The sequence below is a fragment of the Solanum tuberosum genome, unplaced genomic scaffold (assembly GCF_000226075.1).
Source record: "Solanum tuberosum cultivar DM 1-3 516 R44 unplaced genomic scaffold, SolTub_3.0 scf00650, whole genome shotgun sequence".
Lineage (NCBI taxonomy): Eukaryota > Viridiplantae > Streptophyta > Magnoliopsida > Solanales > Solanaceae > Solanum > Solanum tuberosum.
This window is the reverse complement of record NW_006239560.1, coordinates 1-24,430: the sequence shown is the minus strand read 5'-3', so window position 1 is coordinate 24,430 and position 24,430 is coordinate 1.

Here is a 24,430-nt window from a genome sequence, read left to right as displayed (position 1 = left end):
AGAGAATTTCACCCCGCACCTTGGTCCGGCTACGTGTGTATAATTTACTAACCCTTACCTTTACCTCAGATTAGACATCACATCAATGTATGACTTAGTTTTCACCCTCACACCAATTGACATTAGACTATTAGATAGTATCACACTAAATATGTTTTGATAATTCTTTTCTTATTAACTAACTCATTGGTCTGACAAGTAGCAACAAGGCAAGTTCTAACGTGTGCACTCGTCAAAAAGTCTTCTAAGCGATAGAATTACCAATACATGCATCAACACTAGTCAAGAATTACTTAGTTAGTTTTCATACGTTGTTAATTGCTCATGGTTCCCACAACCTTAGTTGTGGATTTAGTTAATCATGCTTGAAAGAACAGAATTCATAATTTTAGAAGAAGAATTCATGAACCTACGTATTGAGTAGAAGAAACCCGAAATCTCGAATCAAATTGCAAAGTAAAAATCTTGTAAAACGAACTTGGGAAATCAAATTGCTAAAGTTGCAAAGTGAATTCCACAAAAGAATACCAAAAACTAGAAGTAAAACAATAATGTCTAACCCCCAAAAATGAGGTTTACATACCCTATTTATAGAAAAACATGTCCTAAACAAAAAGGAAACGAAATAAGGAAATAAACTGTTGGAAGCAGCTTCGATCGACGCGACTGACCTATGGACCATGGATAGACCTACGGTCTGTAGATCCCTCCATAGCTCAGGACTTAGACTTTTATCTCAGAAGCTCGAACCTTCAGCCTTCAGACACAAATGATGGAAGTCCCCTTCCGTGGCTCGACACTTAGAACTTTTCATCAGGTACTGGAACTCCAAATCTGTGATACAAACGACGGACGTGCAAGATGGCTCGTGGATCGACCTACGCTCCATCATTGGCTTCTGCGGTTCCACCCTTAGTCAGACTTCCATGATGATCAATCAACGCGTACCTACGATGCACCGTGACTGGACCTACGGTCCATAGGTCACGTCCGTGGGTGGCTCCTTCTGCAGAAATTCAGTTGCCATCTCTCTCGACCTTGTCCAAGCCTATTTCCTTGATATATGACACCATAAACATTAATCCCAATACAAAATGGACCTAGATACAAACAAATCTTAGGTGAAATGTATTAAAAATACCATAAACACACGGTATATCAACATCCTCAACTTAAACTCGTTGTTTGTCCTCAAGCGACGCACTAAGATTCTAAACGACACTTGTGTAGAAGCATACATTCAAGCTCAAGCAATCACATGGCTTTCTATCCCAACTCCCCTTTCTAGTGAAAATCGTTTCTCTTAGACTCAACAACCTAACTTATGTGAATCAAAATATGACAAAGATCGACCAATAGACACACAACATACATTTTTTTCTCAATCACCAATGTACCAATCCTCCGACAATGTAACTAGTGCCCTCACTTCAAACGAAATACTTTTCACACAAAAGATAAGAATTTAAATTTTAAGGATTCATTCAACACTCACTCTCAGAAGTGACTTCAAGTACAGTTAGTGCTCAATGCCATATATAGGCTTGCCTTATTTTTACTGCTGAAGACTCTCCAAACTTGTTGCTAGGATCACTATAGGACTTTCGTAGCTTATAACGTAGGCTCAGGGTCAGGTTTGGTACATTTGAGTAATTTTTAAGTGAGTTTCTGCCCTCCTTGACATTACATTTGGCGTTTTACCTCTTTTCGCCCTATTTTTGACATCCTTCCTTTTTACTATCTTTCCTTTGACTTTTTTCAACATGGATGTGACTTATGACTTTGTGGCTCTTATTTTTCATTTTCTTCTTTTTCTTTCACTTTATTTTTCAGCACTTTTATTTAGCATCTTTTGCTTCTTTGGCACAAATTCACATTCTCTTCTATCTCTTTCTTTTTCTCTTTTCAACACCAAACTCTTTTCATACCCTTTTTTTCTTTCGATTTCCTCTTTCCTAGACACCCTCAACTTATGGATTTTCCATAAGTTGAGGTGCACAATATCCGATGTCGGACCAGGGCCAAGATTGAGGTTACTTTTTTGCATTAGCCACCCACAACTTAGTCTTTTGGCCTAAGTCATGGTGCACATGTCCAAGAAGGGACCGGGGCAAAAAGACTTATTTTAAGGGAAGGTGAGTTAGGTGAATCAAAATAAATGGTCTATTTTACGCTCAAATATTTGGATCAAAGGGAATATTGATTTCATTTGGTTGGATCATTTTAGGCTTGTGTGGACTAATTTGAACAATGGATTATGATCGCTTCCCAACTTCTAGCCTAGATCATCTTAGCAGGACTAACGGGGCAAGTTCTAGATTGGTACAAACTGTCTGAACCTTTCAACTTTTCTCACACACTCTTGGCACATTGTTTCATTATCAAATTATCAGATTACCGAGTTCAAGTTTTTAGCTAAGTCATGAGATCAAATTGGTTCTTTATCATGTCATACTAAGAGCCAACAGATTCAACTCATTCTACCCTACATATATTAGCACATATCACAACTTTTTGATGGGTATCATTTTTCTTTCTTAATTATGCCATCATTCTTCATTCTTTCTCATCCTTCTAGACATACAATCCTAACACATGCCGGTTCAACAGAAATTAAAAAGAGTCTCTTGGGGAAAAAGAACACAGGCAAGAAAACCCCAAGAGAGGATTATGAGTTGGGTTACTCAGACTTCACCCTATGACTCACAATCCATTTACCCCACCCCTAACAAAATATTGTGTCATTGTCCCTAATGCACAAAAAGTAAAATAATAAAGGATAGGGTGAAGCAAACCTGTGGCGCATTGCACCGAAGACTTATAAAAAAACGAGTGGGTCCGGTTTCCCAGAACCCGCTGGATCAACAATCGGGTCACCCTCAGTAGTCCCCGCATCAACAGTCTCAGCACCCTCAGTAGTGCTAACATCTACTCTCACCGCACCATCAGTGGTGCTCACACTACTAGAGGCACCAACACCAATGTCCCTAGCCCGTTGTTGGCATGTCTCCTTATCAATGCAGATGCCCTCCGAGCCTCCTCAAACTACTGGTGCTCCCTCTTGCAAGATCTCTCAGCCTCAGCGTCTTCAGAAGCCCGACTGGAGCGGGAGCGCTTCTCAGAACAACGAAGAAGCAGGTGGTGGCATCTCATCTCCGAATAGTGCATCTAACACCGTATCATCAACCGGTGTTGTGTGGATCGACTCAGACTCAGACTAAGTCTCAGGTGGAGCGAGGTTGTAATGACCCGAGCCTATACCCTGGACGTTACTGGCGTACTTGACCCCAAATGGGTCTCGTAAAAGCCTCTTAGTATTCTTAACATGCGATACATAGAAATAGTGCGGAATTTAAAGCTTATTTAAAACCAAGCAATCCAAAATACTCATTAAAAAATCTTATGGAAGACACAACTTTAGTCTAAGTCTCACATGGCCATCTAAACAATACTTGAAAACTAAAGAAGGGACACGGCCCTTTACAATCGAAGTCTTAACAAAAGTCTTAAAATATGCAAGAACTAGAAACATAAAAAGTCCTTGTCCTCGATCTATGAGGACATAACAAAAGATTTCTTAGAAGAACTCTAATCCAAGCTTTTACTAGGGAGAATCATATTGAGTGCCAATCCCTACAGTTCATAAAGGTAAAGAAAAATATGGGTTAGCACAATTAAGCACTAAGTATGATAGCCATGCAAAAACATTCTTAAAACGAATATTTTTCTGTGAAAGTCATGCTTTTATGCCATTTTGATAAATATCATGAACATCAATAAGAGAGGCATAAGATACAACCACATCATTATACAAGTCATTTATCCACATTACAACAATCCCAACAAGTAAACCTTTAACAAGTTATTTCATCACATAAGGACCATCACCTAAGTCAACCCCTAAGCCATACTTGTGCAATGTTCAAGTAGTATCTCATACTACTACTCACACTAAGTACTCCCTTGAAGTCACCATAGGCAAGGCACATTCAAATACAATAAGTCATAACAAGGAAGTAACTTATAACACAGTCCAAGTAGAGCATGCCTCATTACATTAGGCATTCAAATCAACATTCCTTATTAGCTTCATTTACAGTACATTCATTCATTAGTCATTAAGTCTTAGAGAACTCATTATCGCCCTCTTGAAGCCTACTCATGCCATGTATGGATAGCATCCCATACTACTACCCACACTTCCTAGAACTTCCTAAGATACTACAATGCACATCTCACATGATGGGAATAAGTGTTTAACCGAAATAGACCATGCGAGCTAGTTCATGGAATCCGGTGTCATGTAACCCCACACCGTAGAAGGTGGTCTACTTGCCTAAGGAAGACCGGTATTTAGCTTAAGTGGATCCAGTAGCCAAACCTATGTGGGAACATAATTAAGGGACAAGGAGATTGCTACTAGATACCCCACCTCAACTCACGTGAGGGCATCCATCTCAAGAGATAGCTACTTGAAACCCTGCCTGAAATTACGTGAGAGCTTCCATCTCATTCAATATCCTCTCGGTGCTTAGCCTACATTGCGATAAAGTATTTAACATTCATTACATTTAGGGATAAGAGATTGTTACTAGACACCCCACCTCAACGCACGTGTGGGCATCCATCTCAAACCCAACATTCATTCATTGTATAGCTCATAGATTCAAAGATAAGAATAGCCTTTCGTCTAAGAATCCCATTATCGATCATTAGTGTAAGACCGAGAATATCCTGTCAATCAATACATCATTATCATTCATTAGAGTACAATTGAGAATTGCCTTTCAATAAGTACTTCATTATGAACATTACCATTGAACTTCATTCAAGTGTGTGTGTATGTGAGAATAGACTTTCACATAATCATCATCATTTACTAGTGTTAATAGCGATATAACATTCAATCCTAACACAATTAGCTTCTTAACATGATCGTCATTCATTCATTTATATCACACACATGCTTCACATCCCAATTAGACATTAACCTTCACCTGTAGGGTCCAAAGAATATATACATCAATTTAATACCCCAATATACATAGTAAATAAACACCTCCACCTTTCAATTTGATCAATAGTTCAAGCTCAATTCTACCTCAACATGTAATTGGGTCAACTTGCTCTTTCAAGGCCATGATCACAAGTCATCAACTTACCAACAATCCACCATAACTAAGACATGGATAATGATACAATTCAATAACCCAAAGCAATTTAGACATACTTCATTCATAAACATTAATAATCATCAAACCCATTTCATAAAGGCACAATATAGGAATTGAGAAAATTCATGGGTTCATAGATTATTTTCATCATAAATCATCAATTAAACACCACTACAATCATAATATGTCATTAGAATCCATTTGAAAATGTATGATGAAAGAACCCATGAGATTGAGTAAAACCCTAGATTTTTGATAACTTGAAATCACCTTGAAATTGGCTCCTTGAGTGAAAAGTTAGACAAGGATCAAGACTACCATACCTTTACTAAGAATCCCCTAGCAATTTGAGGAATAACCAGCTTGGAATCACCAAACCCTAGCTTCTATGGCTCCCTTCTTCTTCCATGAGTTTAGAGAGAGAAATCTTTGAGAGTAGATGGGTCTTCTTTTAATTCTATTTGGAGTGACTTAATTGAAAGGATTTAAGTCTAAAAAGGGTTATATAGTTGCTAGGAAAGGAATAGAATAATGAGGACACAACTTTGGAAAAGAACTAGGGACCCTTAAAGTCTTAACTTAGAAATTCCACTCCTTCACGACTTACCTCGCCAAGGGCACTAGGCGACTCACCAAGTGGACCCTTGCCTTGCGCAAATTTCCAGTGAGCTCCCAAATTGGGCAGTCCACTAGGAGATCTAGACGGGTCAATGCCAAGTTGGTTGGTGAGCTAGGACTCATCTCGCCCTTTGGTCCAACACCTAGCCCAATAAGAAAGCTCACTAGGCGATCATAAAATTCCAAGGGTGACTCACCAAACCCTTTGTACGATCAAGAACCCCCATCGCCAAACAGTCCCTCAAAGAACATTGTTTATTCCACCCAATCTTGCTAGCATATGTCCTTACTTGCACCCTAGATTCCTTCCTTGATCAATTAAGTTCTAAAACTGCCTAAACATCTACTTAAGGTCACATTAACCCAAATGTTAAGGCTCTAGTTCAACCTATCATTTTGCGAGTCGTTATATTATCCCCCACTTAGAAACATTCGTCCTCGAATGACACTTTAAACACATTAAGGGAAACGACTCAAAACTAGCAGCCCATCACGCATGCAACATTATAAACAATGCACAAAAGTAGGATGAAACATTAACTCCACATTGAAAAGGTCAAGGCAAAACAAGAAGGTAGGAACTACATCTACAAACTCATTATGAACCAAAACAACAACATTTCTCATTTCATTGGAGGAACTTCTTTCTCCAACTCAGATCATGTTCATCATAACATCCTTAAGCACATTATGCAACTCTTCATAAAAACACATTTAGGCATGTTCCACAATCAACCTCATGAAGCATATAGACAACTCATACTAAATGCACATCATTATGAGGAACACAATTCATGAAAACTCATTTCCTCATATAAACAAGAATTCAACTAGAACTTGCATAACAAAAGGAGGCCATGGAAACTCATTTTCATACATGACTCCAAAACATGAAACAAGCTACTAGGAACTCTTGGTCTCAAGCTTGAATAAGAATAGAAGGAAAGAGATAAGGATATCACAACTCTCAACAACCTTACTATTCAACATACTATCCCCCACTTAGGAGAAAACCCAACTAACGCTAACCATGAAAACATCATAGGAACTTCAATACAACAAAAAGGAACTTTAACTTTTTGGTACCTTCATCCAAATTAGCACATTTTCCCTCTATGGCTTGAAGTGCATAAAAATGGTTCTTCTTTGGAGCATTAGGATCCGGGCCAACATAAGAAGCTTGGTTGGTCTCTCTCCCTTTTGCCATGAGTGTTCGACAATCTCTCATCTTATGACCCTTCTTCCCACACCAATATCAACCATTGGTACCGACAAGGAACTTATCCAAATGTTGCTTCCCACACTTCAGACATATAGATCTTTTAAATGAAGAACCACTTCCTCTTCCTCCTTGGGAAGTAGGGTTAGATACCCTATCATTGTTGACCATTGGGGACTCTTTGTTGTAGAACCTCTTTTGGGACATTGGTTGAACTTGTTCTTTCGACCTAGCACTGTTTACCTCATTATTCATTTTCTTAAGTTTCGTCTCCTCAATTTGTTAAGCATATACCATGAGCCTTGATATATCCATGTCATTATGCAGCATTGCCGTACGACATTCTTCTTTCACCAAATCGGACACTCCCATCAAAAACTTATTCATTCTAGCCCTAGAATTTGACACTAAGGTTGGAGCATATTTGTCTAGTTGGGTGAACTTGAGAGAATAATCCTTCACACTCATACATCCTTGACAAAGGTTCATGAATTCTACCAATTTTTGTTCCCTCAACTCTAAGGGGAAAAACCTATCAAGGAATGCCTCTTTGAATACCTCCCAATCTATGGGACCCGCTCCTCTAGGCCTCTCACCCTTCTATTGTTCATACCAAGCTTGAGCCATATCTTTTAGTTGGTAGGTGGCTAACTCCACCTTCTCCTCCGAAGACACCACCATTGCATTACGTATCTTGTAAACCTCATCAACAAACCTTTGGGCATTTTCTTCTACTTTGGAACCTAGAAACTCGGGGGGATTCATTCTAAGAAAATCCCTCAAACTAGAAGCCATAGAACTCACATTAGCATTCACCCAAGGCCCCACATCCGCATTAGCTTGGGCCATCATGGCTTGGGCTAAGATTAGAAAAGCCGATCTAATTTCTTTATTGGGCATGGTCGAGGGATCCATAGAAACTTGATTTCCTTGATTGACTTGAGGAACTTGGTCACCTTGTAGACCTTGGGGAGGAACTCCCTTATTCACATTCTCCTCTTCCATACTTCTTGGGTTAGCCATTGTATTCATCTCCTGTAAACACAAGAGAAAGGTTAGTAAAAGGACACTTAAAGAGCTAAAGTCTAAGGCACTACTCCAAGAATATGAAAGAAGTGTAACTTCCTAACGTCCTATAGCCTCTTGCTCATAGATGTGTCGCGACTCACACCGATGAACAAGACTCTACTAGACGTGGCTTGTAAGACATCAACCCTAAAAACCATTTTCAAAATCTTATGCTCTGATACCAAGTTTGTAACGACCCGAGCCTATACCCTGGAAGTTACCGGAGTACTTGACCCCGAAGGGATCTCGTACAAGCCTCTTAGCATTCTTAACATTCGATACATAGAAATAGTGCATAATTTAAAGCTTATTTAAAACCAAACAATCCAAAATACTCATTAAAAAATCTTATGGAAGACACAATGGAAGTCTAAGTCGCACATAGCCATCTAAACAATACTTGAAAACTAAAGTAGGGACACGGCCCTTTACAATCGAAGTCTTACAAAAATTCTTAAAACATGAAAGAACTAGAAGCATTAAAAGTCCTTGTCCTAGATCTATGAGGACATACCAAAAGATGTCTTGGAAGAACTCTAATCCAAGCTTTCACTAGGGAGAATCAAATTGAGTACCAATCCCTACAATTCATAAAGGTAAAGAAAAATATGGGTTAGCACAATTAAGCACTAAGTATGATAGACATGCAAATACATGCTTATAACAAATATTTTTGTGTGAAAGTCATGCTTTTATGCCATTTTGATAAAATGTCATGAACACAAGTAAGAGAGGCATAAGGTACAACCACATCATTATACAAGTCATTTATCCACATTAGAACAATCCCAACATGTAAGCCTTTAACAAGTTATTTCATCACATAAGGACCATCACCTAACACAACCCCTAAGTCATATTTGTGCAATGTGCAAGTAGCATCCCATACTACTACTCACACTAAGTACTCCCTTGAAGTAACCTAAGGAAAGGCACATTCAAATACAATAAGTCATAACAAGGAAGTAACTCATAACACAGTCCAAGTAGAGCATGCATCATTACATTAGGCATTAAAATCAACATTCTTTGTTAGCTTCATTTACAGGACTTTCATTCATTAGTCATTAAAGACTTAGAGAACTCATTATAGCCCTCTTGAAGCTTACTCGTGCCATGCATGGATAGCATCCCATACTACTACCCACAGTACATAGAACTTCTCAAGAAACTACAATGCACATCTCACATGATAAGAATAAGTGTTTAGTAGACATAGACCATGAGAGCTAGATCATGGAATCTGGTGTCATGTAACCTCACATCGTAGAAGGTGGTCAACTTGCCTAAGGAAGAACGGTATTTAGCTTAAGTGGATCCACTATCTAGACCTATTTGGGCACTTAGCTAAGGGAAGAGGAGATTACTGCTAGATACCCCACCTCAACTCAGATGAGGGCATCCATCTCAAAAGATTGCTACTAGAAACCCCGCCTCAACTCACGTGAGAGTTTCCATCTCATTCAATTTCCTCTCGGTGCTTAGCCTAATAGAGTATTTAACATTCATTACATTTAGGGAGAAGAGATTGTTACTAGACAACCCACCTCAACTCACGTAAGGGCATCCATCTCAAACACCAACATTCATTCATTGGATAGCTCATAGATTCAAAGATGAGAATAGCCTTTCATCTAAGAATCCCATTATCGTTCATTAGTGTAAGATAGAGAATATCCTTTCAATTAATACATCATTATCATTCATTAGAGTACAATTGAGAATAGCCTTTCAATAAGTACTTTATCATTAATATTATCATTGCACTTCATTCATTCTTCATTCAAGTGTGTGTGTATGTGAGAATAGCCTTTCAATAAGTACTTTATCATTAATATTATCATTGCACTTCATTCATTCTTCATTCAAGTGTGTGTGTATGTGAAAATAGCCTTTCACATAATCATTATCATTTACAAGTGTTAATAGAGAGATAACATTCAATCCTAACACAATTAGCTTCTAAACATGATCGTCATTCATTCATTTAGATCATACACATGATTCACATCCCAATTAGACATTAACATCCACATGTAGGGTACAAGGAATATATACATCAATTCAATACCCCAATATGCATACTAAATAAACACCTCCACCTTTCAAGTTGATCAATAGTTCAAGCTCAATTCTACCTCAACTTGTAATTATGTCATAATTTACCCTTTCAAGGCAATGATCACAAGTCATCAACTCAACAACAATCAACCATAATTAAGACATGGATAATGATACAATTGAATAACCCAAAGAAATTTAGACATACTTCATTCATAAGCATTCATAATCATCAAACACACTTCATAAAGGGACAATTTAGGAATTCAGAGATTTCGTTGGTTCATAATGTATTATCATCATAAATCATCAATTAAACACCACTACAATCATACTCTGTCATTAGAACCCATTTGACAACGTTTGATGAAAGAACCCATGAGTTTGAGTAAAACCCTAGATTTGGATAACTTGAAATTGGCTCCTTGAATGAAAAGTTAGACAAGGATCTAGACTCCCATACCTCTACTTAGAATCCCCAAGCAATTTGAGGAAGAACCACCTTGGAATCACCAAACCCTAGCTTCAATGGCTCCTTTCTTCTTCCTTGAGTTTAGAGAGAGAAATCTTTGAGAGTAGATGGGTCTTCTTTTAATTATATTTGGAGTGACTTAATTGAGGACACAACTTTGGAAAAGAACTAGGGACCCGTAAAGTCTTAACTTAAAATTCCACTCCTTCACGACTTACCTCGCCCATTTGTCCCTCTTGGCTCGCCAAGGGCATTAGGCGACTCTCCAAGTGCACCCTTGGCTCGCCAAAATTTCCAGTGTGCTCCAAAATTTGGCAGTCCACTAGGTGCTCTAGAGGGGGTAATGTGCGACACACTAAGTTGGTTGGCGAGCTAGGACTCATCTTTCCCTTTGGTCCAGTACCTAGGACAATGGGGCAGCTCACTAGGCGATCACAATAGCCCAAGGGCGACTCGCCAAACCCTTTGGGAGATCAAGAACCCCCATGGCCAAACAGTCCCTCAAAGAACATGGTTTATTCCACCCAATCTTGCTAGCATAGGTCCTTACTTGTACCCTAAACTCTTTCATTGCTCAATTAAGTTCTAAAACCGCCTAAACATCAGCTTAAGGTCACACTAACACAAACGTTAAGGCTCTAGTTCAACCTATCATTTTGCGAGTCATTACAGAGGAGGGCATCAAGATCAGCCCAGAGACTAGCTAACTCCATCCGGAAGGCAGAAACATCGGTGGTGGGTTCTGGTCAATCCAAGACACGCAACTCAAATGCATCAAGGCACTGGTGAACCCCCTGAACCTTTCAGTCCATCATCTGCTCCATCCGCTGCTCAACCCTAGTCGCAGACTCCACAATCGCATGCTGCATCCAAGGCCGCATATGTTGAAGTAGTGTAGCCATCTAGGCCTCAAACTTCTAAACACGGGCTAGAGGCACGATAGCAGACCCTGAAGAGTGAGTGGCTCTAGAGGCGCTAGGGGGCTGACAGGAGGCCGGAGAGTGGGAAGCTGGGGCATCCTCAGTAGTGGCTAGAGGGGCGGGCTGCTCACCCTGCATCTGCTCCACATCATCAACCAAGTTCGCTTTCAATGGCGGCACCTCAATCAACAGCTCTCTACGCAGTCCGGCTAGGTGGTGGTGGCCATGAAGGCCCTCTCATGAATCTCCGCAATCAGCATGTGGGAAAAATCTATCTCAAATCCATCAACCAGAGATGAAACCATGACTGCGTGGTCCCATGTAAGCATATTGTCTGCCTGCGTAGGAGATACCCGATTCCATACCAATACCCAGAATAATTTGGCCACAAATGTCAGGGTGGCCTTCTTTATGCCCAAGCTTGGGGTGCTGACCCACTCGGCGTGCTATCTATCTGTAGCAAGGTGATGCACCAACCACCATAATAGAGTCTCCCTCTGCTCTGTATTCCTCTGGAATGCTCCGCTCCTCACGATGTCCCAGCAATAATCAAAGTCGGCCGTGCTGATTTCTAGAGTGTTGCTCGGGCCATAGAGGAACCTACGGATAGAAGTCTACGATATATCAACTGAGAACCCATGAATTAGTGTAGTTGTGAGTGGTTCCTGGGCGGCAGGCTTGGCCCATCTATCAATCAAACCTCGGAGGGTGGTTGCATAGGAAACATAGAACTCCCTGACGATCTCCTCTTTGTAGGACCCTGGGCTATGGGCCATCCACTCGCACCTGTGTTGCTGGAAGGGAGCATGGATCTCGAGCATAGTATGAAGCCTTCTTTTGAGTGCCCGGCGCTCCTCGATAATCAATCGAGCCATATTCTCTTTCTCATTCAGCATCTTGGAGTGGTGGTATATCTGCCACTGGCCACTCACGCACCATTTGTTGGGCTCCCCAGGAACTACTACAGGATTGGTAATCGGAGGCACTGGAATGTCCTCTGCACTATTAGCCTCAGAGGATGAGGCATTGGCGCCATAAGAATTGGAGCCGGATGCGAAGCCAGAGCCGGAGCAGGAAGCATAAGCGAACTTAGAACCAGCCGGTGAACTGATCAGTGTATCTTCCTCATCATATTGAGAGGCAGTGACTACGTCGAAAACCACCTGCCGGGATTGATTATGTGTGGTGCGTGAAGCCGTAGGTGATGTCCTAGTAGTGGGTGAGACATATGCGGGGTCATTCTCCGCATTAGTATCATCATTTATCAGCCGAAGGATTAGTGCCAGTGAATTGGACTTGCCCCTTGCGGCGTAGACCAGAGCTTTCTTGGGAGCCGTGGTACCTGTGGAGGCTTAGTTAGTACCAAAACAAACCAATAACACACTCGAAAATTTTTTAGATTAAAGAATGAACCAAAACAAAAACTAAAAAAAAATAATGTACAGTAGCATCAGTGGCCATCTACGATCTGTGGGTCCCATCCGTAGAATAGAGGTCCCAAAAAGTTAGGTCTCTGATGGGAACCATGGATATATAAAATGGTCCATCGATGGAATGACGGACCGTAGTCCACATCCGTGGTTCCAAACTTAGTGAGATTTTTTTATGTGCAACAGACCCACAGACCTGACCTACGATCCGTAGATTGACCTACGATCTATGGGCAGGGTCTCGTAGGTAAGGTCTGTGCCAGATAACAGACAACCTAATTTTGGAACCAATTTTTCAACAACTTAAACCATCAACCTAAGTCTAATCATGCATTTCAACACAATATATGGTAGTTTGTCATCCATAGGGTTCCGATTATTCATAATTTCTTCATTTTAACATACCAAACTAGGAACCCTTAGTCGAACCTTCCATTTATATCTATTAATCTGATTCAATTAATTTAGAATTTACACACGCACATACCATCATACCAACGGTTATTCTAGCATACAAATCAACAATTAATTCTACGTTTATCATTCCTAACAACCCAAGGTCAAGTTCCAACTTCGTGACTTTGCAATACAACATTGCACAGTGAATTCAGAGTTAGGGTGAAGTCGTTTACCTTTCAAGCAAGTGAAGTGGATGAGTGTGTGATGCAATGATATCCTTAGATCCTTTGACAAGCCTTTGACACCGAACCCAGATAGTGGAATCGCTATGGAAATGTAGATAAGGATTTGGGGAAAGGGAAGAGTGATGTGAGAATATGGGGAAGTGTATGGGGAGTAATCTATGGGATTTGGGAGCTTAATGGAGTGATTTAGGGAGAGGAAAGGGTTAGAAACGGTTGGGAGGGAGTTTTGAATGTGGGGGATAAATATAAAAATGAGGGGTTTTATTTTTAAAAATGTCCGGGTCGGGTCGGGCAAACCATAGGTTTTGACCCACAAAACCCCGTCTACGGGCCGTGGGTCTACCTACGGACTGTAGGTCCGGTCCGTAGGTGATTCTTACAGTTGGAAAAATTAAGGACTTACCTAGGGGTCTACGGACACCATTCACGATCCATGGATGGACCTATGGACCATAGATGGAGTCTGTAGACCTCTGCACAACCTGTTTTCTGCATATTCAGTTGTTTGTCCCTTTACATGTAGCAACCATTAAGCCTTTCTTTTTACATTTTCTGGACACTTTTTAGACACGAACCCTATGCTATATCTAGCCAACACTACTACAAAAATAAAAATCCTACCTAAAAGATTACAAAAAATCGATTAAATAAAGAAAATTCCTAAATCGAAAGGAAAAACCTATCGTTGGCTAGATTTTACATCTTGGGTTGCCTCCCAAGTAGCCCTTGATTTAACATCGTGGCACGATGCAGGCCCCTTGATTACTCAAACTTCATCAAGGTAGTAGGCCCCAACCACTTATTGCTCACGCTCTTCTTTCCCCATGTAAACCTTGATCCTTTGCCCGTTCACCTTGAACCTTGTTCCCTCCCTATTCTCGAGCTCAACCGCTTCACGTGGGAACACTTTAGTAACTATGAATGGCCCGGTCCACTTGGACTTGAGCTTTCCAGGAAACAAGCGCAACCTTGAATTGAATAGAAGCACCAGATCAGCCACAACAAATTCACGGTTTTCAATCTTTTGATCATGATACTTCTTCATCTTTTCCTTGTACAAGGCTGAACTTTCATAAACTTTTAGTCAAAATTCATCAAGCTTATTCATGTCGTTTACTCTTTGACTCGATGTGGCGCCCCAATCCATATTCAACTTCTTTAGTTCCCACATAGCCTTATGCTCTAGCTCTACTGGAAAATGGCAAGACTTCCCATATATGAGTTGGTAATGGGACATACCTATGGGAGTCTTGAATGCAGTGCGATAGGCCCATAGAGCATCATCAAACCTCCTTTACCCATCAGTTCTATTTGCATTCACAGTCTTAGCAGGAATTTGCTTGATCTCTCTGTTGGACACTTCAACTTGCCCACTAGACTACGGATGGTAAGGAGTGGCTACATTGTGACGGACTCCATATTTCTCTAGCAAGGCCTTGAACAACTTATTGCAAAAGTGGGAACCTCCATCACTGTTAATCGCCCTAGGTGTACCAAATTTGGAGAAGATATTCTTGTTCAGGATTGTGGTGACACTTTTACCTTCATTGTTGGAAAGCCCAATTGCTTTCACCCATTTCGACACATAATCAACTGCAATAAGAATATACTTCATCCCATGTGAACTCACAAATGGACCCATAAAATCAATGCCTCATACATCAAACAACTCAATCACCAAAATCAAATGCATAGGTAGTCCTTGCCTCTTTGAAATTCCTCCTTCTCTTTGGCAACGATCACAAGACTTGGCGAAATCATGAGCATCTTGGTGGATGGTAGGCTAGTAATACCTAGACTGCAAAATCTTATGCGCAGTCTTAATACCACTATGATGCCCACCAACAGGCAAAGAATGACAGTCCCTTGTATACTCATCATCTCAACCTCGGGCACACAACTACGAATAATCCCATCAGCACAAATACGGAACAAATAAGGCTCATCCCAAAAGAACTTCTTCACATCATGCATAAACTTTTTCGTTTGGTGAAAAGACAAATCCGGTGGAACTAGATCACTTGCCAAGAAGTTAGTGAAGTCTACGAACCAAGTAATATGATCATGAGAAGCTGCCAATACCTGTTCATCTGGAAACACACCATTAATTTCAGCCCCATCTCCTAGCTTGAGCATAGCTTCCTCCTGTAATCTGGACAAATGATCGGGAACTTGATTTTTAATCCCTTTTCTATATTTCACCTAAAAATTGAACTCTTACAGCAACAATACCAAACTTATCAACCTCGGTTTTGAATCCTTCTTAGCCATCGAATATCTCAATGGAGAATGGTCAGTATGCACTACGACCTTAGTACCAAGCAAGTAGGATTGAAATTTCTCGAATGCAAAAACCATAGCAAAGAGTTCATGTTCAGTCACTGTATAGTTATTTTGGGCCACATTTAGAGCTTTGTTGGCATAGTAAATTGGATGAAGAATCTTCTCTCGCCTCTGTCCCAATACCTCACAAAGCGCCACTCCACTCGCATCACATATCACTTCATACGGTTGCCCCCAATCCGGTGAAATAATGATAGGTGCGGAAACTATCTTTTCCTTCAACTCTCCAAATGCTCTAAGATAAGCATCATCAAAATCAAACTTATGCTCTTTTTCGAGTAATTTGCACAATGGGTGTGCAATTTTGGAGAAATCCTTGATAAACCTCCTATAAAAGCATGCATTCCCAAGAAAACTTTTAATACCTTTAACAGAGATAGGTGATGGAAGCTTTTCTATTACCTCAACTTTCACTCTATCCACCTCAATACCCTTCTAAGAAATCTAATGACCCAGCACGATCTCCTCTTTCACCATGAAGTGGCACTTTTCCCAATTGAGCACAAGAGTGCACTCTTCGCACCGTTTAAGTACCTCCGCCAAATGATCCAAACAACCATCAAATAATTCACCTACCATAGAGAAATCATCCATAAATACCTCAATAGTTTCCTCCACCATATCAGAAAATATTGACATCATGCACCGCTGGAAGATCGCTGGAGCATTACACACCCAAATGGCATCTGTTTGAATGCAAAAGTCCCATAAGGGCAAATGTATATTGTCTTCTCTTAGTCCTCCGGAGCTATGGAGATCTGATTATAGCCCGAATAACCATCAAGAAAGAAATACCAACCCTTACCAGTAAGGTGGTCCAACATCTGATCCATGAACGACATAGGGAAGTGGTCCTTTTCTCTCCAAGCATTCAATTTCCGTAGTCCATGCATTCTCTCCATCCATTCACGGGCCACATCGGAAAAAGCTCATTTCTCGCATTAGGTACCACAATAATCCATTCACGGAAAAAGCTCATTTTCGAACTTTGTTGTTATCAGTAAGAGAGAGAAACTAGGGTGTATGTATTCCCCATAAGCTCATAACGCGGTAATCCTAATAATAGTAATCATTTCCTAGTGTATCACATGCAAAGTGGTAAGTTATGTATCCCTAAGTGCTTGGTCCGCCAAATAGAGAATTTCACCCTACACCTTGGTCCGGCTACGTGTGTATATACTAACCCTTATTTTCACCTCATATTAGACATCACATCAATTTATGACTTAGTTTTCACCCTCGCACCAATTGACATCATACTACTAGATAGTGTCACACTAAATCTCTGTTGATAATTCTTTTATTATTAACTACCCCATTGGTCTGGCAAGTAGCAATAAGCCGAGTTCTAACGCGTGCACTCGTTAAAAAGACTTCTAAGCGAAAGATTTACAAATACATGCATCAACACTAGTCAAGAATTACTTAGTTATTATTCATATGTTGTTAATTGCTCATGGTTCCCAGAACCCTAGTTGTGGATTTAGTTACTCATGCTTGAAAGAACACAAATCATAATTTTAGAAGAAGAATTCATGAACTTACGTATTGAGTAGAAGAAACCGAAATCTCAAATCAAATTGCAAAATAAAAATCTTGTAAAATAAACTTGGGAAATCAAACTGCTAAAGTTGCAAATTTAATTCTACAAGAGAATACCAAAAACTAGAAGTAAAACAAAAATGTCTAACCCCCCAAAAAGAGGTTCACATACCCTATTTATAGAAAAACTTGTCCTAAGCAAAAAGGATATGAAATAAGGAAATAAAATATTGGACGTGTCTTCGATCGACGAGACTGACTTACGGACCGTGGATAGACCTACAGTCCGTAGGTCCCTTCCATTGTCCAAGACTTAGACTTTTTTCTCAGAAACTAGAACCTTCAGCCTTCAGACACATACGACAGACATGTAATATGGACAGTAGGTTGACCTACGGTCTGTGGGTCCCTTTCTGTGGCTCCACACTTAGAGGAACTCCAAATCTCTAATACAAACAACTGACGTGCAGGACAGCCTGTAGGTCGACCTATGCTCCGTCAATGGCTTTCATGGTTCCACCCTTAGTCAGACTTCCCTGATGATCAATCCACGCCTACCCAAGACAGACCGTGATTGGACCTACAGTTCGTAGGTCACGTCCGTGGGTGGCTCCTTCTACAGAAATTCAGTTATCATCTCTCTCGACCTCGTCCAAGCCTATTTCCTGCAAATATGACACCATAAACATTAATTCCAATACAAAATGACCCTAGACACACACAACTCTTAAGTGAAATGTATTAAAAATACCGTAAACTCACGGTATATCAACTTCATGAGGTGAATTGTTGAACATGCTTAAATGTGCTTTTAAGAGTAATTGCATAATTTGTTTAATGAAGTTATGATGAGCATGATTTGAGTTGGTGAAGGGAATTCCTCCAATGAAATGAGAATTGTTGAAGTTTCATGCATATTGGGTTTGTAGATGTAGTTCCTACTTCCTTGTGTTGCATTGAGTATGTTTGAGATGGAGTTGATGTTTCCTCCTAGTTTTTTGCATTGTTTATGATGTTTCATGCATGATGGGGTGCTAGTCATGAGTCTTTATGTCCATTAAGTATTTAAAGTGTCATTCGTGGAAGAATGTTCCCAAGGGGGAGAAAATGTTACGACTCAGAAAACTAGTAGGTGCAACTAGAGCCTAACTAGTAGGTGAAACTAGAGCCTAATGAGTTCCCGAGTTTAGATTGAGTGGTTTAGGGAGTAAACGTCAAGGTACGACCCCCCTCCCCCAAGGACCAACTATGGGTCCTTGAGGAGGACCCTAAGGCCTAACCCCAAGGCTGCCCCAAGAATCAAAAAGCTGTCAAAATTATAGGACCAACGGATGGGACCTAAGCCCAATAGGTCCATCCACGCCTCGTGGGGGTGGTCCGTAGGTCAAGGTCCCAAAATGGTGAGTTGTTGACCCAAACCACGGACCTGCAGGACGGGGCGTGAGCCCACCTACTGTCCATAGGTCTAGGGGCGTAGGTAACGACTGAAATCTGCCCAAACTCGGCCACTTGAGGGGTAACTTAGTAAATTCCTAATTAATTAGTTATGTGTTGGGGAAGGTTTATATTGATTTATTATAGTTATTTCAGCCTTTTTAAAATATTAAACATCTTTTACAATTCATTATTCCCTAAACTCAAAAATAGAAACTACCTCCCCTCAAAATAATTCTCTTTGTAGAAACCACCATTGGAGAAGAAGTCAAGGTTTCGAGCTCAAAATTTCATATTTTCTCTTCAAGTTCATGGATTTTGTTCAATAAAGGTATGGTATTCTTCATCCTTGGTTATCTTCCATCCAAGGAGCCCTTCAAAACTTTATTTCAAAGCTTCCAAATTCCCCCAAAACCTAGGGTTTCAATCTAAGTCATGGGTTCAACTTTAAAACGTTTTCAAAGATTATTTTATAAAGAATTATGAATGAATTGAGTAATTAAGGTTGATTTATGATTGAAAGTCCCCTATGATCCCATGATTCCCCCAAAATACTAAATTGTGAATTTGGGATTTGGGATTGATTGATTATGGAAGCATGTGAAGAGATTAAGTTAATATTGATTTAGTTTATTGAATTATGTCATAAATCATGCCTAAATTATAGTATTCTAGATGTGTTGGTGAATTGTGATTAATGGCCTTGAAGGGCAAAGTATGAAGGATTGATGTATGATCACGATGTTACGAAATGTTTTGTGATTTCAATTAAAGTAATGTGATCATGTCTACAATGCAATTGTGTTATTATTGAAAGGATATTCTCAACTATACCCTTATGAATGATGATGATATATGTGAAAGGTTTCTTCAATGTAATGTTGCATCTTGAATTGGTAGGCTTACGGCATCTTCTTCTTGTGTAACTAATGTATCTTGATTAATGAAGTATTCTAGGCTTTGTCTTGAATCGGTAGACTTAATGTTGGTAGCCCTTGCATGATGAGTCTATGACCTATTCTAATGATGTGTCTTGGATCGGTAGGCTAATGGCACCCTTCCATGCATATTAACAATTAACCTTTGGATCGGTAGGCTTATGGCACCCTTCTATAAATGATATTAATGAAACTTGGGATAGGTAGGCTTATGGTACCCTTCCATGAATATTAATGATGAACGTTGAATTGGTAGACTTATGGCACCCTTTCATGAGGATTCAATGAGCTTTCCTAATAACGTACCTTGAATCAATACGCTTAAGGTGCCCTTTCATATATTGACGAGTGTAACTTGAATCGGTAGGCTTATGGCGCCCTTTCATGTGCTAACTAATGTACCTTGAATCGGTAGGATTATGGCACCCTTTAATGTGTTAACTAATGTACCTTGAATCGGTAGGCTTATGGAACCCTTTCATGGGTTAATCAATGTACTTTGATTCGGTATGTAATGACCCTAAAAATGAACTAGGTGAACTAGAGCCTCTCATGTGTTTTGATGGTTGGTCATGTGGTGTTTACGGTCTAAAACAGAGTGTGTTGGTGTGAAGCATGTGGGGATGACCCTAGGGGTTTAAACATGGGTTTCGGGGTTTAAACGTGCAGGTACGGCTCCCCAAGGACCACCCTAAGGGTCCTTGAAGAGGACCCAAGCGTTGACCTAAAAGCTGCCAAAAAGCAGCAGCCATCCACGAGCCCTATTGACAAGCAGTCAATGGATTGACGGGGCGTGGATTGGCTTCGTGAGTTGAGACTTAGTCTCCACACCAAAGCCTCCCCAACACCCTCTCTGAACCTTTTGACGAGCAGCCAGGACGGTCCGTCAATCCATCCACGGTCCGTGGATGGTGGCCGTCAATCGGCACTTTGCTGCTGTCCAAAAGTCTGCCAAGGTAAGTCAGGGTCAATTTCAAATGGTCATATCTGATAGTTCAAAACGAATTAGGTGGGTCATCACCTGTCAAATTAAAGATCTTTGAGTCCTTTTTCCAACGCCACCGAGTTTTCCTAATTCCGATCTCGGAGTAAAAAGTTATTCCCGATATAGTGAAGCACTGTCATGCTGGAAATTCTTCACGACCCGTTTGACGGGCCGTGGTTATGATGACGGTCCGTAGAGATGGCCTTGGAGTTTCCTTGGCCAATTGGAGGTTGGCAAACCTGAGGGGATCTATTGCCTAGGGACCACATGCACCTTCATCGGCCGTGGTCCCCCTTCATGGTCCGTAAGGTCTTCCTTGGTCCCTGGCGGGGCTGCCCAAGTGAGGGGTTTTTAAGTAATTTCATTTTAATTGTTTATTATTTAGGGTTGATTTTAAATGGTTTATATGATAAATATATAAGGTTTTAAGTCTATTTTAAAGTCATTCTCCTAAATTCAAAACCCTCCCTCTCTCAAAATTCTGTTAAACCCCATGGAAGATCAAGGTGAAAGATGGAGTTAGGGTTGATGGTGGCTACTGATTTCTTCTTCAATTTCGTTTGGTTCTTGATGGCTAAGGTATGGGGATCGTTCATCCTTGATTATTCTTCCTTTCAAGGAGCTCAATCCAAATGATTTCAAAGTTCTTCCAAAAACACAAAAACCCTATTTCGAATTCTAAGAATGTGTTCGTGCATTAAATGATTCTAAATGATAATTTATGTTATTTTTTATGGTTATTGATGGTGTTAAGAAATAAATCTTCATGAACCCATGTCTTCTCAAATTCTCTAAATTTGGCCTAAAGTGGGTCTATTGATTTTGAGTAATTGATGAAGGATTATTGAGTGGTTAGATGTGGGCTGTTCTTATATGATCTTAACTATATTGAATTGTTGGAAATTGTTATTTAATTGTATAATGTGAAGTAGTGGGCTTGAATAGTCATAAATTGGGGTTTAGCCTTTATGTTGGTTATTGAATATTGTTTAGCTTAACTTGTATAGTTGAATGTTGTTATTATCATTTTTATTGTATTGTAAATTGTTGGACTATGAGGATGATAAAGATAGCTATCGAAAGAGGGTAAGTTGATCTAACTTGATGAATATTTATATAATTGGCATGGAATTGAGTATTGTGGTTTATGGCCTTTGAAAGGTGGTAAGATTGCTTGATCTCTAAATATTTCTATAATTGCTTCTTAGGTTGGATCCACCTTTGGTGGAAGTGTTGCTTGTTGCTTTTGAATTATGATTGTGGTCATGAAGGGAATTATATGAGTATTGTGTATTGTTGTGTTATTATATATAAGCAAGTCTATATGTAAAGTCCTATTTGAAGCTATATGGAAACCTTTATGTGAAGCTATATGTGAGGATATGATGTGAATGAGTTTATGTGATCTTGTGATGATCCTATGTAAAGTGGATAGCGTTGTGATCTAAAGTATGATTTCTCATGATGTATATATGTGATGATGTTGGATTATGAAGTGTCCTCAGATGATAATGTTGTGACTTGATTAGTAGACTAAAGTGTCTCTTCTTGTTACTTTAAATCTTGAACGCATGAATGTGTGAAGTGGGCTAGAACTATGAAATGGTGCCCTTTCTGTAAATGCTAAAAGCGGAATTCTAGGCCAAGCCTTGTATCGGCAAAACTAAGAAATGGTGCCCTTTCATAAGTCGCTAAAAGAGGAATTCTAGGCCAAGACTTGTATCGGAAGAACTAAGAAATGGTGCCCTTTCATCAGTCTAGCTTTCCTAAATAAATGAATAACCTTGAAGGATGGGCCTTAGGGCGATGTTCCCTTCTTGAGTGAAATGATAGACTTAGACATGGATGGAGCTGGAACGGCATGAGAATCCTTATCTAAGAAATTTAAATGAGCTATCCTTATGAACCTTGATTGGCTATGACTAAGAAATGGGGCCTTTCTTGCGAAGAGGTACTATGAGTTGGTTGAATTTGAAAAGGAACCCTCTCTAAGTACACACTTGATTGAATATTGTATGGGAAATAAGGTTAGCACCGAGTGGATGTGGCTAGGAAGGTGGCCTAGTTGAGTATGAGATTAGACACAATGAACTTCCTTGGACATCCCCTAAACCATGTGCCTACATGGGTTGCCTAGTAGTTCTACCCTTGGCATGTAGAACAACCTCCACGGAGTAGATGTGAAAGTTCCCTTATGTGCTTGGATGTCTCCTAAATGGTTTCTTAAAGAATGTTGGTCTATTGATGTTATGTTGTAAAGGAAATGTCCTTATCTAAGGTAATCTTGGGGAACACTTAAGTGTGCTTGAAGAGGTTGTATGGGCGGTCACTTCTTGTCTCACTCAAGTGTGTCTTAAGGTTATATTAGGTAGAGGTCCTATGGTAATGAAGTGTGGTGTTTTAAGGGGCATAGATGTGATGAGTATGGAGTTTAGTGTTGTGGTGATCCTACCATAGGGTGGAAAGAGGTTAGAAATGGCATGTGTTCCTTCAAAGTTAAGCATGGGTTGTATATGGATATATGTTGAGTATGTATATGGTTGGCGGTTGTATGTGGATTTATGTTGAGTATATGTATGGTTGGCTATGGTCTTATATGTTAATGTTGACTTGTATTATGTCTCTTATACTTGTAAAGGAAAGGTTTTATCAAATGCTATGAAAGCATTACTTCCTTGGAAGTGAATTTTTGACATGTTTTTGCATGGTCTCCATACCTATTACTTAATTGTGCTAACCCCTTTCTTTCCCTTTTTGACTAAAGTGTAGGGATTTGGAGATGATGACATGTCATGGCTTTGATAGGTTTCTAAGTGTTGAAGATGAAGACTTGGTGAGTCCTCATAGATTCGAGGACAATACCCTACATGTCCCTTTTGATGCATTTCTAGTATTTTTTTAAAGTCTTGTATGGGCTTAGTCCCTATGTTGTACTCCAAAGTATTAGATGGTTTATGAGACATATATATTGTAAAGTTAGATTAGTTTTAAAGTCTTCCGCTTGCTTATTAATGAAAGTATTCTTCGTGTGTGAAGAAAGTTTTAAATTCCTTTTGATTTTTAGTATCTATACGATGAATGAATGCTAAGAGGCTTGTATTAGTCCTCCGAGAGGTCGAGTATGCCGGTTACGACTAGGGGGTGCTCTCGGGTCGTTATAAACTTGGAATTAGAGCATAAGGTTCCCGGTAAGGTCTTAGGCTATCTCATAACCACATCTAGTAGAGTCTTGTTCATAATGTGAAGCGCGCCACATTATGAATAGGAGGCTATTGGGTGCTAGAAAGTTTTCACTTCTTCATTCTTTTAGTCGTGCCATGGAGTTTCTCTCTATAATGTCTTCCCTTGTTCCTTATGTGATGGTCCTTACAGTGTGACCTTTGAGGTGTTGTAGTTGCAAGGGTTGAGGGAGAGGAATACATTGGTTGTGATGCCAACTATGGCTTTGTGACTTGATGAAGGTGGTGTGAAAGTTTGTGATGATGACTCTAGGTTGGATGAGTTGCTTTATGGTTTTTTGTGTTATTGGTAGAATCCGATTTAGCTATGTTGATGTTGAGGTATGTTGAAAGAGATGATGAA